This window comes from Lepisosteus oculatus, chromosome 5 (genome assembly GCF_040954835.1).
Source record: "Lepisosteus oculatus isolate fLepOcu1 chromosome 5, fLepOcu1.hap2, whole genome shotgun sequence".
Lineage (NCBI taxonomy): Eukaryota > Metazoa > Chordata > Actinopteri > Semionotiformes > Lepisosteidae > Lepisosteus > Lepisosteus oculatus.
The window spans coordinates 51,385,234-51,400,040 of record NC_090700.1 but is presented as its reverse complement, the minus strand read 5'-3'; the positions used below and the strand labels follow the sequence as shown (position 1 = coordinate 51,400,040).

The following is a 14,807-nucleotide window of genomic DNA, read 5'->3' as shown; positions in this document are numbered from 1 at the left end:
TTATTTTCTGAAAGACATTATCCACATCCATGGTGGCTGCCTTATTTTGTGAACAAATAGGTATTTTAATATTCAGACAGTAACAAAAAGACAAAGGCTTTTTTCACTCACTGACAATTGATTTTGTGGAACTTTAAATGCAGCTGAAACAAAAGCATAGATTACCATTGGAACTATTACTTATTTTCAGGTGAATTCTTCAGAGAAAAACATTTATCTATGATCATACAGATGGAAATAAAAATGAAATGCTAAAATATGGAATTGGCCAATGTGTATTAAAGATATAGAACTTGGTAATTTGTGTTCTTTGTTTGTTATATACTGTAAGAGAAGGGTATGTAGTATGTATGAAGGAATAAAGGGACATGCAAACTGTAAATGAAGGAATAATGTTACAGTATGATATGTAGTATTAGTGAAGGGACATTCATTGAAGGGATGAAGTGGGTCACTTGCCATACTTCAAAGAAGAAGTATAGTACCAAACTTAAACCCACAAAAAATGAAACATTTTGAAATCTGACAAATTTGAAGATTATTTTCTGATAATAAATATAAGTTTGAATAAAGTGCTAAGTAAACTTTATGAACTGCAGTATGTCGCTCAGCTGACATTCAAAAAAGAAAGTGAAGTGAAGTATGTAATACAGCCTTCTCAAAAACCCAGTCCAATCTGTTTCATTCAGGCGGCAAGGGGAGGATGTATGGGCATGATGTCCTTGATGTTAGCAATGGCAGTTTTGTAAAATCTACAGTTAATTTCAGAAGAAAAACTAAATAGAGGTATGTAGGCAACTGTTATTTTTTCTTTAATGTTATAACTTGACTCTAGAAGGGAATTTAAGGGATAAATTATCTGTATAAGCATTTAAAAATTTAGAATGAATATTTTTAGTAGTTACTATAAAGACATTGAAAAAAGCAATTAAATAGCTCCCCATCTGCATGTTAATGTTTGTGGCAGATATTACCTACACTTTAAAAATATGTTTAAATATGAGGGAATATAATATTATATTAATTATCTTAATTTAATATATAAGCTGGTTTTGATTTGTGTACTTTTGTGCAATTGTTGGTGTAAATCCTTATTTTCAAAGGCTAAATAGATTATACTGACACCTTTCTATTTATGCTTCCTGTGGCTACATCTAAAAAGATAAAGGATGGATCAATGCCATATTGCAAGTTTTAAACATATTGTCATTTGCATGATAATGGCATACTGCAAAATGTGATGAAACTTTATTAAGGTATAATGAAAATGCATCTTGTTTAGATATAAATTAAGTCCTAACTTTAATATCACTGTGTATCAGGTACTGTAGATAGATCAGTTTTATCAGTAGTATATCAAACATTTGTTGACATGGTGTTCACAGCCAAGCTTCAAAATTGTGCAACATGTTTCCTTAATGTCCACAAAGTGGCACTGTGGTGTAGTTAAGTAACTACTCTATGCTTCTGTTTTAAGAGGTGGAAAATGTGCAATAGTGGTTTGCAAACTATGGGAACAGCCAACAGCCATGAATTGTGCTTCATGGTCTCAAAAATACAAATGTTGTTGTGGGTAGTACTTTTTCACTTTAGCTAAATTTAATTTTAGTAGTTCTATTTGGCAGTGGATAGGCTTTAGTGATGTTTTAATAGGCAACTACAGTATATATTTTCAATGCCCCTGTTTATATATACAGTATTATCCTTTGCCATGTATTTCCAACTCTGAAAACATAAGGCTTTCTTAGTTGAGGTTTGAATTTCATTAATAACAGACCTTTCTCACAAGAAATTAATAAAAACGATCACCTTAAGCTTACATTGTTCGCTGTATATAATAAATGTGTAGTGTTTTGATTGAGAGGCATACCTGACAAATTTAATGAGATGATTTCAATGAGTATATGATTGTTCCTTCACTTTTCAATAGCTCTAGTCAAAAAAATGAATTACTGTAGGCTTCTTTGCTATGGTATATTTTTAGGGAGTGATGACTGATGAAGTGTGAAAATTGCATATAGTATCTACAGGCATAAATGGAAGCACAAAATACCGAGCAGTCATTTTGAAGCTCTCTGTTTACACTTTCATAAAGTGATTCATGAATGCCATTCTGCTACATTAAAATAATTAAGGACATGGGAAAACTATTGATGAGATAAGATCACTTTATTGACCATATACAATTTCTTTTATTAGGAATCTGTCTTTTCGGATACCCCAAATTGCTCTCCAAGAGACACACAGACAGGGAGAGAAGCTTGGGGTCAGAGCGCAGGGTCAGCTATTTATATGGCACCCCTGGAGCAGTTGGGGTTAAGGGCCTTGCTCAGGGGCCCAATGGAGTAGGATTCCTCTGCCAACCACAGGATACAAACTGGCAGCCTTCCAACCACAGACGCAGATCCTTAGCCGCATTTCCCCTGAACAGTCACTATATTTTATATATTTTATATTTTTTAATAATCATTAAAATCACAACAAATGTTATTGATTCTAATACTATTTTTTGTTGTTTTTAAGGATATTAAAATGAACTGCTAAAATACGAAATTGGCCAGTGTGTATTAAAGATGTAGAACTTAGCCAGTGTTCGGTTTGTGTTCTTTCTTTATTATATGCTGCACAACCAGGAGAGGCCTTTTTTAACTGAATGATTCTTTACACAGGAAATCAGAGTTCCCTAAAAACCACAGAATCATAAGTTCTCCTAACAGAGTTCAAATATTTAGCTCCAAGCTGATGTTGCTAGGCGAACTGGAGCTGGAGCTCTCGCCTTCCCTCTTCTCTTGTATTCTCTTTCATCTTCCTCTCTCCTCTTCCCCTTTACTCCGGTTGGCTCCCTGTTATAAGCTGTGTTCCTGGACTGTTGATTGACTCTTAATCATTTGCCCAGAACTTAATTAACTAAAGTTAAACCAAGGTAAACATTACGATTGCTTTGATCACTTCATCTGAGACCACTGTATCTCAGCAAACATCCCCTTGCTTTGGAGCTAGAAGCATTCACGCCAGGTATTCCCCATTGTATCTACATTCACTTCATGAAAATATTGTATAAATAAAATATTTTATTGTAGAGTAAAAATGTTTTTTAAAATGTTAAACCTGATAAAGGACAAACAAGCTAGTATATTAAGAATGGAAAGGAACAAGTAATAGGTTTATTCCATGCTGAAAATAAAGAAAACACTGTTTCGGCTGAGTGAGTGTTCCGCACGGCTGAAGAAGGCTCCACGGCCAAAATGTTGTGTTTTCTTTCTTCTGTTTTTAGCTTGTAATAAACCTATTACTTGTTCCTTTGCAGCTTACACATGCTGATGCAGCTACCCACCTGAACTATTAAGAATGAATGTGATGTCAAAGGAGTCCATGTCTGTTATACTATTGTAGGTCTAAATAACATTTAGTATTTTTAATTTAGTATTTGTAGCATTTTTGTGAGAACAAACGAATCTGTTTTTTACTGCAAAACAAATATAATCTAGACATTGTCATGAATTTAACTAATTACCTGGACTGAATTGGATAGCCCTGTGAGTTACTGTAGAAGCCAAGATTGATTTTATGCATTTACAGTATAACTAAGCATATATAATTTTAATGTTCATACAGAACATTTTAAGAAAATGTCTTTAAATAATATCAGCTTTTTTAAAGAGATAATAAAATCAGTTTCATTTGTGTTCTGAGAGTTGGTGTATAGAATGTTTTGTTGAGAAGAGAAGCATTCATTTTTTACATAAAATTATGATGAAATGAATACATTGCCTTGTTTTCCATATAAGACAACATGTGGCAAACATAAGAAAATTGCTCATAAATATAGCACGAATCAGAGGCACATACTAAGAACATTAATTGCTTTAGCTTAGCGACCATTTGTTATTTTAAATATAGTACTGCAGTATAGTCCTGTATATGATGGATCACAGCAAATTCTCAGTAAACTAGCTCTCTGGGACTATTTTCCTCTAGATATCTTTATGATAAGACAAGTTAAAAATATGTATTTATTTTAAGAATGTGAAAAATATTTTTATTTACACATGAATAGAGGTAAACATACTGAGATAAAAACATTGTCATAAAGAAAATGCTGACCTTACTAGACTGGTTATGTTCAAAATAGAATTTGCAATAGATAATTTTCAAATCTTGCCATGTGTTCAAACTGCTTATAATTATATTTTGTATTCTATGATGAATAGAATGGTACTACACAATTATACAATTCATAAATTCTGTCTTAGTTGCATTTGTCACATGGCAAGCAAGAAAGGCATCAAAAGGCAACTTTCTAAGTTGTAATGCCAAGAGTATACAGTGTGATACCCATGCACTTCTAAGTCAGTCTCTGGGGATCACAGTGATTTCAAGTCAATTGGTTCACAATGTGCCTGTGCCACAGCAATTAAAATTAAACAATTGGTGTCTAGTGATATATTTTCTGAATAACGTAAGAAAGATCATTGTGCAGTCATTTTGCCTTTTTGATTCTCGTTTTTCTTAATGTAAAGACAAATATACCCATTGTTTGGGAATTTCTTTCAAGTTACATGTTTACCCTATTAACTGTTAATCTTTTCTCATGCACAGAAACAACAGTTTATTTTTTATTGCTCAATGTATTTATTCGATTACTTTTCTCATACCCCCTTCTTTCTTTTTCTGTCTCCCTCCTCCTTACAGATGCTAAGCATACACTGTTACTCAGCGCCCTGCCTCAGTGCTGATGTATATTTGGGTAGCATTTGCCAAGAGCAATAAACAAATGTAATAGAATTGCAGAGGGTTAGAGATAGCAGACTGCACATCCCTGATTACCCTGCAATGCCACCAGAGTGCTAACAAGCCTGGGCTGCTTCATTGTGTATTCGGCGCAAGTGCCACCAATGTAGGTCATCCCTGCAACAGCCACCACTTTCCGAGGCATGTATTATCCAACCAGTTTTTATTTTTTCACTTGGGTCTGGTGTCACATCTTAAAGAAGCACCCGCCTTGTTCCAAATGTGGATAGGTGGGACTGACATGCATGTGTTTACAGGTTTCTATGGCTGGGCACAGATAAGGTAAAAGTATTTCTAGAAACTAGTGATTGGTACTAATTGGAGGTAGACACATTTTGTAGAGAAGGAACTTTGTAATTACTTTACCCCCATGATTGAAATCAGCAGGTTAAATCAATATTTCTCCTGGATAAATGTGTTTATCTATGACCTCATAGATTATAGATAAATTATCTTATTGGACATTTGATTTGCTATGTACAGTATGCTATACAGAATATGCTTAAGTGTGCCTCTGTAGTCAGGTTTTCACTTTAAGATGGTTTAAACTGTGGAAAAAGCTGGACAGACTGAGGTATCCATGTGCTTGATCCCAGTGAAGGCTAGAGGAGAGAGGAGAGCTGGGGAAATCGCTGTGTAGACTGACATAGATTTCTGAATAGGCAATGCGCTATGTAGCTGGACTGATCAGACAGTGAAGGTTCAGCGTAGCTAAACAGGGCATGGCAGGACAGGGGAGTTGTGTCCAAGCAAAGCTGACGGACTGACATGTGGCATAATGCCGCTGGTCTGGTTCAATGTTGAGCCGGAGTAGTGACTGGAGACAGATGGGAAGCTGGCTGGCAGTGCGGTTCAGAATCACAATCATACAGACAGGCTGAACCTGGCAGATAATCCTTCACTAGGCATGCTGGTTGAGCTGAGAGCACATCCCTGGCTTAGAAGAAAGCTTAATGACAGAGCTCTGGACTGTAGGCTGATCAGGGTTTACAGTAAATATTTATACTGTAAACTATAGTGATGATAGTCATATAGTGATATAGTGAGCTACCTGTATAGTGATGATTACCCACCAAGTGGGGGCAGGTGCCTGGGACGGCTCCCTGCATGAGTCCTCATGGCACCGGGAGGAGACCTAGGGCTCTGAGCTCTGGTCACCCAGGCGTAACAATATGTGCAAGACAAGTTTGTTCGATCTGTGTACATTAAGCATAAAGCTGAAAAGCTATAATATACATATTTCAATCAATATAACTAAAAAGTCTGTTTTACCAAAATTTCTGTATCTTTTTCAATCAATCCTTCTCAATCCACCACCCTCTTTTCTTAATTTACTATATTAAAGAAAACATTCACAGATTTTATTGTGAATAATAAATGTCCCAGACAATAGGTTATCTCTATTGTACTTAACACATGATCAGGGAGGGCTATGACTATCAAATTTTAAGTAGTATTACTGGGCACCCTAAATTCGAACTGCTACAGTATGTTCTACTTTAACAGAGATTGTACATCTGCCTTGATGCCAAATGAATCACATTCAATATCTAAGGTTTTCCTGAATCTATACATTTATTCCTCTGACAGCTGGAAATGGGGAAAAAAAGTACAAAAATATCTTTCTTAACACATTATCTTTCTGCCATGAGGCCGGATATTTTCATCCCAGGAGATCTGATCCCAGATTCAAATTGTGGTCAAGGTAAGGCATTAGCCAGGTACTAGATCTTAGAAACACTTAAAACATTCCATGAACCATTTTTTAAGTATGATAAACTAAGAAATTATATTCTGACAAGACATAAACACTCACTGTACCAACTTCCTTTATCCAGCTCAGAGAATCTTGCCTCAAAATATTTAAACAGATTTTGTACTTGTGTACAGTATAGTGTACTGGTTGGAAAATCGAAAGAATCATTTGACTATAAGCTTCAGTCTTGGAAGACAGACCTACAGGAAGACATCTCTGAGGAGGACTGGAAAGCAACTTGTTAAAAATTCAGACAGAAACTGCTAATTCTAACCTAAAGCTTTTACAGTATAAGTGAAATGGAAGATTATATATCACACCATATAAACTTAATCAATTCAATCCTAATATTCCTGACCTTTGTATAAAATGATTGCCAGCAGCCATATCACCCTGCATGTTACAACTGGCAAACCACTTAAGCTGAGCAGGTGTGAGCCTGGCCTGTGTGTGGATGGAGACCTGGAAGAGTTAAGGTTGCAGCTTGCAGCTGGAAGAGATGTTAGTAAGGTCAGTAGGGGGCGCTCACCCTGTGGTCTATGTGGGTCCTAATGCCCCAGTATAGTGACGGGGACACTAACTGTAAAAATATGCCATCCTCCAGATAAGATGTATAACTGAGTTCCTGACTCTCTGTGGTCATTGAAAGTCCCAGGATGCCTCTTGAAAAGAGTAGGGGTGTTACCCTGCCATCCTGGCCAAATTACCCATTGGCCTTTACTAATCATGGCTTCCTAATACTCCCCGTCCATGAATTGGCTTCGTCATTCTGTTTTTCTTGGCACTGATAGCTGGTGCACTTTGAGTGGAGTGTCCAGAAAAGCCTTCTTTGGGTGTCTATTCTTATTATTATTAAAGCAAAGATGACAGAGTCACATTAATTAATTTCATATGAAAATGTCCAAAAGTTGGTGTTTTGGGGGAAAGGTATTGCATACAGTTTCACAGACTATTATTAATAACCCCAAGTTATACAAACGTATAACTGTATAAACAGAAGAAATAAATGACTAATGATGACTAAAAAAGACTTCATTGGTAACACCCTGCATTTTAGAAGCAAAATGGGTAAGTCCAAGATAACTTATTTCCTCAAATTAAAAAAATGGGAATATAGAGAAATTCGGAATACATTCCTAATTTTTCTAGAGAATCACAAGGGTAAAATCCTGGGGGATGGAAAGTAATGGTCTATAATAAGGGAACTAATTTCTGTAATGTAATATACAGTAGTATTACCGTGGGTCCTGCACATGAATGGTGATTACAGTAATTTAAGTACTGTACACAAAATATTTATGTTAAAGAAAAATAAACATCAGTACAACTTGTCATTATCATTACCAATGTACAGTATGTGCTATTTGTAACTGGTCAAACTACTTAGATTTTCTATCACATTACCCTTTTATTTTCTTATTCTTTTTTTCAGTATTTATACGAACCAATAAAGATATTGTTTTTTTTTTAAATACAACTGTCCTTAAAGAATTCAAGTGGCTCAAATGAACCAACAGATACATGCTCACCGAGTTCCCAAATCATTAATATCTTTGTAAAACCACCTTGAAGAGGTTCTCTTCCTGACTTTGAAAACGGGTTGGATTCTGAAAGGACAATCCACCATTTGTTTAAATAAATGTTATCATGAAATCGTAGGAATATGGAGCATGCCAAATTCCCTATTCCAATCCTGATCCTTTGTTTGGTCTCCCACCTCCTTTGCCTCTCCCTGGCAGCATGCCTCATCCAGCAGGAAGGAGGCACTGAGTGCCAGTTGATCAGTCTGCCGCCTGCATTTTCATTTAGCCCTTTATTGTTTATTCATTTGAAACACCATTGTTCTTTCCAACAGCTGAGGGGTGACACAGCCCATGCAATAATGCATAACATCAAGGATTAACACACATATAAAACATTTGTTTGCAGGTATAAACTGCCACAGACTCAGATGATTGTTCAGATTCATTCGAATGAATGTGAAGCAGCGGATGCTTACTTTCTCTTTTCTCCGCTCATCCTCTGGTTTGTGTTCCTGTTGGCATCTGGAAAGTGTAGGAGCTTCGTTCACTTGGTTGTCTGTGTGTTTTTTTTGTTCTGTGTGGGAAACATCTGAGGAAAACCGGGCAGCTACTGTCCATGGTGTTGTTGGCAGTCTTCCGTCTCAGAGACGATCAGGAAAATGTTCTTCTTGGGTCAAATTTAAAGTATGCTGATTTTGCAGGGATGTGTGATAAGGTGAGCTATAACAATAACTAAGACATATAGAAGTCAGTGCTTTACTTGCCCCTTTCTCATTAAATATTTTAGCTAGTACAGTTTTTCCAGTATTCCATAGTTTGACCCTGACAGGAATGACTTACACAGATACAGATGCATTAAAACATATTAATTGCCTGAAGAAGTCCCATGCCTGTTCAATTAGGATTCTTCTATCAATTCCCTGTTGAGAACTGACACCAATAATAAACCGTCTTTAGACAATCTTAATTACGGTAATTCACTTTTCTGACTAGCTTACATATTTTCTCTGCTCACTGCACCATATCTGAAAATATGTGCTTTCAATGCTTTTTTACAGGCATTACATGATGCATAACGGATCTGATTGCATTTTGAGTTAAAGTAAATTAATTTCTGTATAGGGTATTATATATTTGTTCTTTTGACGCAGCTGGACTGGTATACATTAGTTCAATAAATACATACCAGTACTGGTCAGGTTTACGTTAACCCAACATTCACAAATACTATGTGAAATAAACATTTTACTACACTTTTACCACAATTGCTTAGCGCCTAAGCAGACATTATGAATTTGTGGAAAATAAAATGTTGTTTGAATTATGTATTTTAATTAATTTACTATTTTATCTGTCCTCATATTGTTAAGTGTGTTTGATAGAGAATGCATTATTAAGTCATTTTAGGTTAAAAAGAATGAAAATGAATATATTTACTGTATAATTGGAAAAATGTTAATTACAACTAGCTGAAGCAGTTGTAGATTGTATATCACTTTATAACATGCAGTACTTTAAAATTTTGTTAGTGCATTAGAGTTACTTGAGTGCTAAAAATTATAAATTCTCTATTTTAATATATTATTTCTGTTGCTTGTTTAAAGAACTCTACAATATAGTTAGGCAAGACTTAACTGTACAGTCTAGAAATTGTTTTTGCCATATTGAATACTGCTTGAAGCACTTTTTATATACAGTATGTGTTAGTTAATATTTACTAGATGCATTTCATTTTGTATACAGTAGCTTTCTGTTGTAACAGATATATTAAAAATTAAATATATTCTTTGATAATAATCTGCAACATCATTCATTCAGTGTGTTGCCTGTCGCTGTCATTCAGTTACTCTACAGTCCATGACAGAGGAGAAACTGTCAAATGCAAAAGTCAGTAATTCATGAGCATATGATAGTTCAAACATTTGCAGCTTTTCTTGAAAAAAACTATTTGCTGTATAACTTATGTCCAATTCAAAAGCTGTGTTTGACACAGTCAGATGTTTATCAGTTTATAAGATGGTTATTAGAACAGTATTTGCCAAATATAATTAATATACTTGTTTAACTCTTGAGTGAAATTATTAGCTTGGGAGGGATAGCACTGTAAAAAATGATAGCAGTTATCAGGTTAATATAATCATATTCGTGGCATGTCAGTTCATAAACATGTAAAGGTTTATTCCATGCTGAAAAGAAACACAACATTTCGGCTGTGGAGCACACTTTGGATGTGTACACATTGTGACGCAGCTACCTACTCGAACAAGTCCATAAATATGTCTTATATAGCCTGACTATGATGGCTATTTCCATGCATTTTCAGTGAATAGATAGCTATTTGTCAATTCTGTTGTCACGTGTCTACATATCTGGTTGAAACTAGAAATTTCAGTGGGTTTCCAGGAAGTAGCCTGCCAAAGCCAGAAGTGCCTCAGTGGGCTTAGGAGATGGTACAAAAAATATAGAGAAAGCAGAGTAACTGAGTTTCTTAACGGAGCACTCCTTTTTATAAAGAAAACCCAACGCATGTTACAGTGGATATACAGTACATGTACAAAAAAAAATCCCTGCCACAGAGAGGCTTGTAGCTGTTCCTATTTGTGCTGTGTTTATCAGTTCTATTAAGTTTTTGTCGAGACTGCAACAAGGCTTTCAATTTATATGGCATGACTCAGTATACAGTATGTGAGTGAGAGAGTGTATATATAAGATTGGCAGGTGAAGTTTATTACAGTTCAAAATCCAGTGGAAAAGAACTACTTTTCTGTGGATATTATTGTAATACGGCAAGTCATCTATGAGAAATGGGTCCATTTTCCATGTTCCTGCTATTGACTTGTAACTGCTTCTAAATATCTGTTATTTCTGCCATCTCTCCTTACTTTTTGGCCATTGGTGGTTTGCCATGTCAATTTCTACAGAGAAAGAAATCATATTCAGGACAGATAACTTTATTAAAGCAACTCTTTGCTGTCTTTGGAAAATTTTGATTTAATTTGAAAGAAGTTCTCTAGACCCCTTTTTAAAACATCAAACTAGTTCTAGCACAATTCGCTCTTCTGAAAAATGTCTGATGTGGTATTGCAGACTTGCAATTGTAAGATTTGTTCTGATAAAGATGTAACCAAAAAAGAAAAAAAAAACAAAAACAGTATCACATCAAACTGCTGGCGAGAAGGAAAGTTGCATGAGAATGAAAAAAGAAAAAAGACAAGGTTTTGTTTCAAGAAGGAGTTTAACATTTTCTTTCCAGTTAAATGTTCTTTGTAGCCTCTAGAGTAATGGCTCATCCCTGTAGAAGGGAGGTCTTCATGTTGCTAGGGCTGTGCAGACAGATAAGAAAGCTGTTGAGTCAATCCTGTTTCACAAGGCCAGGTGTTGATTCAGGGCCATTCATCAGTCACACACAGGAAAACACTTCGGCCCTCAGGTACAGGCATTTTGGAAATCCTTGTACCAAGGACAAGCACGCAAAGCAACACAGGACTATAGCAGAATGAGATTTTGCAAACATATATTTATGTATATTGTATGTAATACTTACAACTTAAAGCTAGATTTCCATTGTTCTGCATTCTGCTTTTAGTGCTGTGGTGATGGAAAACAGTGCTTGTGTGTTATTAGGGGTGAAAGACAGGAAATGTGAGCTAAAACTAAAGGTAAAGCTAAAAATGTGAGCGAAAAAAACAACAAAAACAACTGTGTTGAAGGCATGAGAAAAATCTACAAAGAGGCCTGGTATTGAAGTAATACCAAGTATTGAAAATCCTCAAAGGCATCGACAAGGTCAACCCAGTGGACTTCTTCAGAACATGGAAACACAAACAAGAATGCAAGTGGAAACTATGTGGAACTGCAAAACCTGAGAATACAAAGCACTTTATGCAAAGGATTGTGGCATTATTGAACAAGCTATTCAGTCACATTGTTGAAGTCGATACCTCGGTTCTTTGATCAGTTAGCTACTACCTATTAAATAGACTAGACAGACTGCATAGCCCCCGTTCTGTTGTCACCTTTCTTATATTTTCATGCTCTTGGAAAGATACAACATTATAGTATTTTGGGCAGAAGGTAAAAGTATTGGAGAAATTACTGTAGATACCAGAGGTGATCTCAAGATAACACAAGCTGAACACTTGTTCAGTCTAGGTATTATTAAAAGAGACGATATGAACCTACTTCTGCACGTGAAAAGCTATGTAATTTGACGGTGTTCATATAAAATGATTGCATTCCTGAGGTGATTCCACTACGTGCATTGATATATTCTACATAAAAACTACAGATATACTTTTAGAACCTATATCAATTACAGGATTTCACACATGTTGTTTATGTTATACGGTATATTACCCATTTCGTGGTTTCTGTTCTGGAATTGTCTGACACAATTTTAGTCAAACAAGTTTAGTCAAAGATTTGTAAGGAAAAATTATACTGTTTCATACATGGTGATGTCATTGGCTTACTTTTTATATATTTTAAACACCATTTAAAATCAGCAGGGGAACATTGTGTGCTGCATGAGATTTCACATACAGTATGTTGTATGTGAGCTCTTGTATTCTCTCAGTGATTGTATTCATTTAATTAAGGCAGGTTTCTGTGGTGGTGTGGCACTGCCTTACTGCTTTTAGATCCAATGTTGGATTCCAGCCTGGGGTTTCTTCTGTGTTGAGATTGTGTATTCATGTAGATTTTTCTTACCAGTTTCTAAACACCTCCAAATACATGTGCTCTAGGTTTGTTTGTCTTTTCTAACATTTTGCATTTCTTCATGGCCCTACATTGGACTGGTGTCTCATCCAAGGCAAGAGAAGTCACTTGTCTCATGTGTCACACCTGCATGCACTGACCCTCACCAGGAGAAATAACTTTCTGATAATGTATGGATGAATTATCGCAGTCAATTAGTATTTTAAATTAGTCAAGGTCAGAAAAGCTAGGCATTAATCAGTTAAGAGAATGGAGTCAGCCATTACCTTATAGAAACCTCTTGAGAGCATTATAGCCTCAGCTTTTTATACTTTCAGCTCATCCCTTGTGGGGCTAGTAAACATGGTGACAGTGTGTGCTACTTGTGACTGTCAGATTTTATTCTATTCACAATTGAAATGTTTCCCTTTTTGAAGATCACATGGAAGAAGCAGGGTGATTATAACTGAAAAATTGGGGCTTCAATGTAATATCTCCTATCTGGTGTGTGAAAATACATTCTCAAAATTAAATTAACAAAAGTTTTGACTATATATTAACTCTGAAGGTGGGCAACTGTCACTAAGAATTGAAAGAACAACACTTCACCATTATCACAATAAATGTTCCCTAACACTAAACATCATACAGTAAATACAGAAGGTTTTTTAAACATACCAATTGACCAATAACACAACAGAAACAAGACAAAGCATGTCAAAGAAGTGTTAGTGTTTTTTCATGAATAATAAAAAAGCATTATTAATGGAAAAGTTGTTGAAAAAAGAACGAAACTATGTGCCATATGACAAAATATATCATTGAAAATTAATACTTTAGGTGAATGTTCCCAGAGTGCGATAATGACAATAGTGCATCACTTATGTGAGTTTTTTATTGTTTGTTTTATTATTAAATTAAAGTTAATAAAAACATAATGTTGTATAGGATAGTAGAAAATATGAAAGACTTTATAAATGAGCTTTTTAAGTTAAGCTCACTGTTCAAAAGTGAAGCATTCTCGGCAAAGACCCCATATAAGAAACTCAGAGATCTAGGTCTAGAGGACGCATTCGCCTGTGTAGAAACAGTATTTGTCTTTGCATGGAGCTGGATTTAGCCATTTCAAACTGCTCTCTTTATTGAAGTTGTTATCTTTATTGAATTATTTTAAACCTTACCTGAGCTCAATGTGGAAGGAAAATAATCTTCCACATAGTGTTTGCATTGAGTAGGCATCAATATATTTAAGAGGAAGTTTAGTCCAGATTCATACCCTCGAAATTCCTTTTAGAAGACATAAACTGTTAGATGTCATGAAACTGTGTAAAAAGTATGATTAACATGCACGCATATTTTGGAACTTTTGACAAAGTATCAAAATAATATGTCAATACAAAATACTACTATACTGTATACAGTATACTGTATGTTGATTGGATGGAGACCCAAGAAAATTCCTTGCCTTAAGTCCACCAAAGCCTTAATCCAATTCTGCTCAGGACTAATATAAAGAAGACGGCTCCACAGTCTAAATGTTGTGTCACTCTTCCTTTTTCAGCACGAAATAAACCTTTACTTGTTCCTTTGTTAAGCTTTGTTAAGCTACTCGCTTGAACTAATATAAACATTATACTAGTGGGGTGTTCTCTCTATGAATTGCAGTTGATCTTGGTTGTGGCTAAAATCTGACCATAAACCATTGACCTGTTGACAGCCATATATGATTTTTGGCCACGCAAATGGAATCAAAGAACAGAAAAAATGTAATCAAATAAAGAATTCAGTACAGTAAGTACAAGATAAAGCCAATTTTAAACTGAATGTTGATCTGGTGCCTTTTTATAACTGCAAGCATCATGAAAGGCGGCGCAAACTACTTGTAACATGGAAACTTGGCCCAGCAGCATACAGAGCCAGTATATTTGCACATTGCTTACCAAGAAAGGCCACAGATCCCCTGCGAGCCTGTATTGGATAAAGCAGCTAGAAAATGGATATATGGATATTTGTTATTATATAAATGCTTGTTCTCAAAA

At 35.4% G+C, this 14,807-nt stretch overlaps 1 long non-coding RNA gene across 2 annotated transcripts in view; it reads left to right on the top strand.

Annotated features, from left to right (window-relative positions):
* Positions 1 to 2,585, top strand: part of LOC138239236 (uncharacterized) — a 34,306-nt gene extending 31,721 nt beyond the window's left edge. For both annotated transcript variants that reach the window (XR_011189715.1, XR_011189714.1), the window contains 2 exons: positions 690 to 786; positions 2,200 to 2,585. This is a non-coding gene — a long non-coding RNA (uncharacterized lncRNA). The remainder of the gene's footprint in view (positions 1 to 689; positions 787 to 2,199) is intronic.
* Positions 2,586 to 14,807: the final 12,222 nt, after the last annotated feature.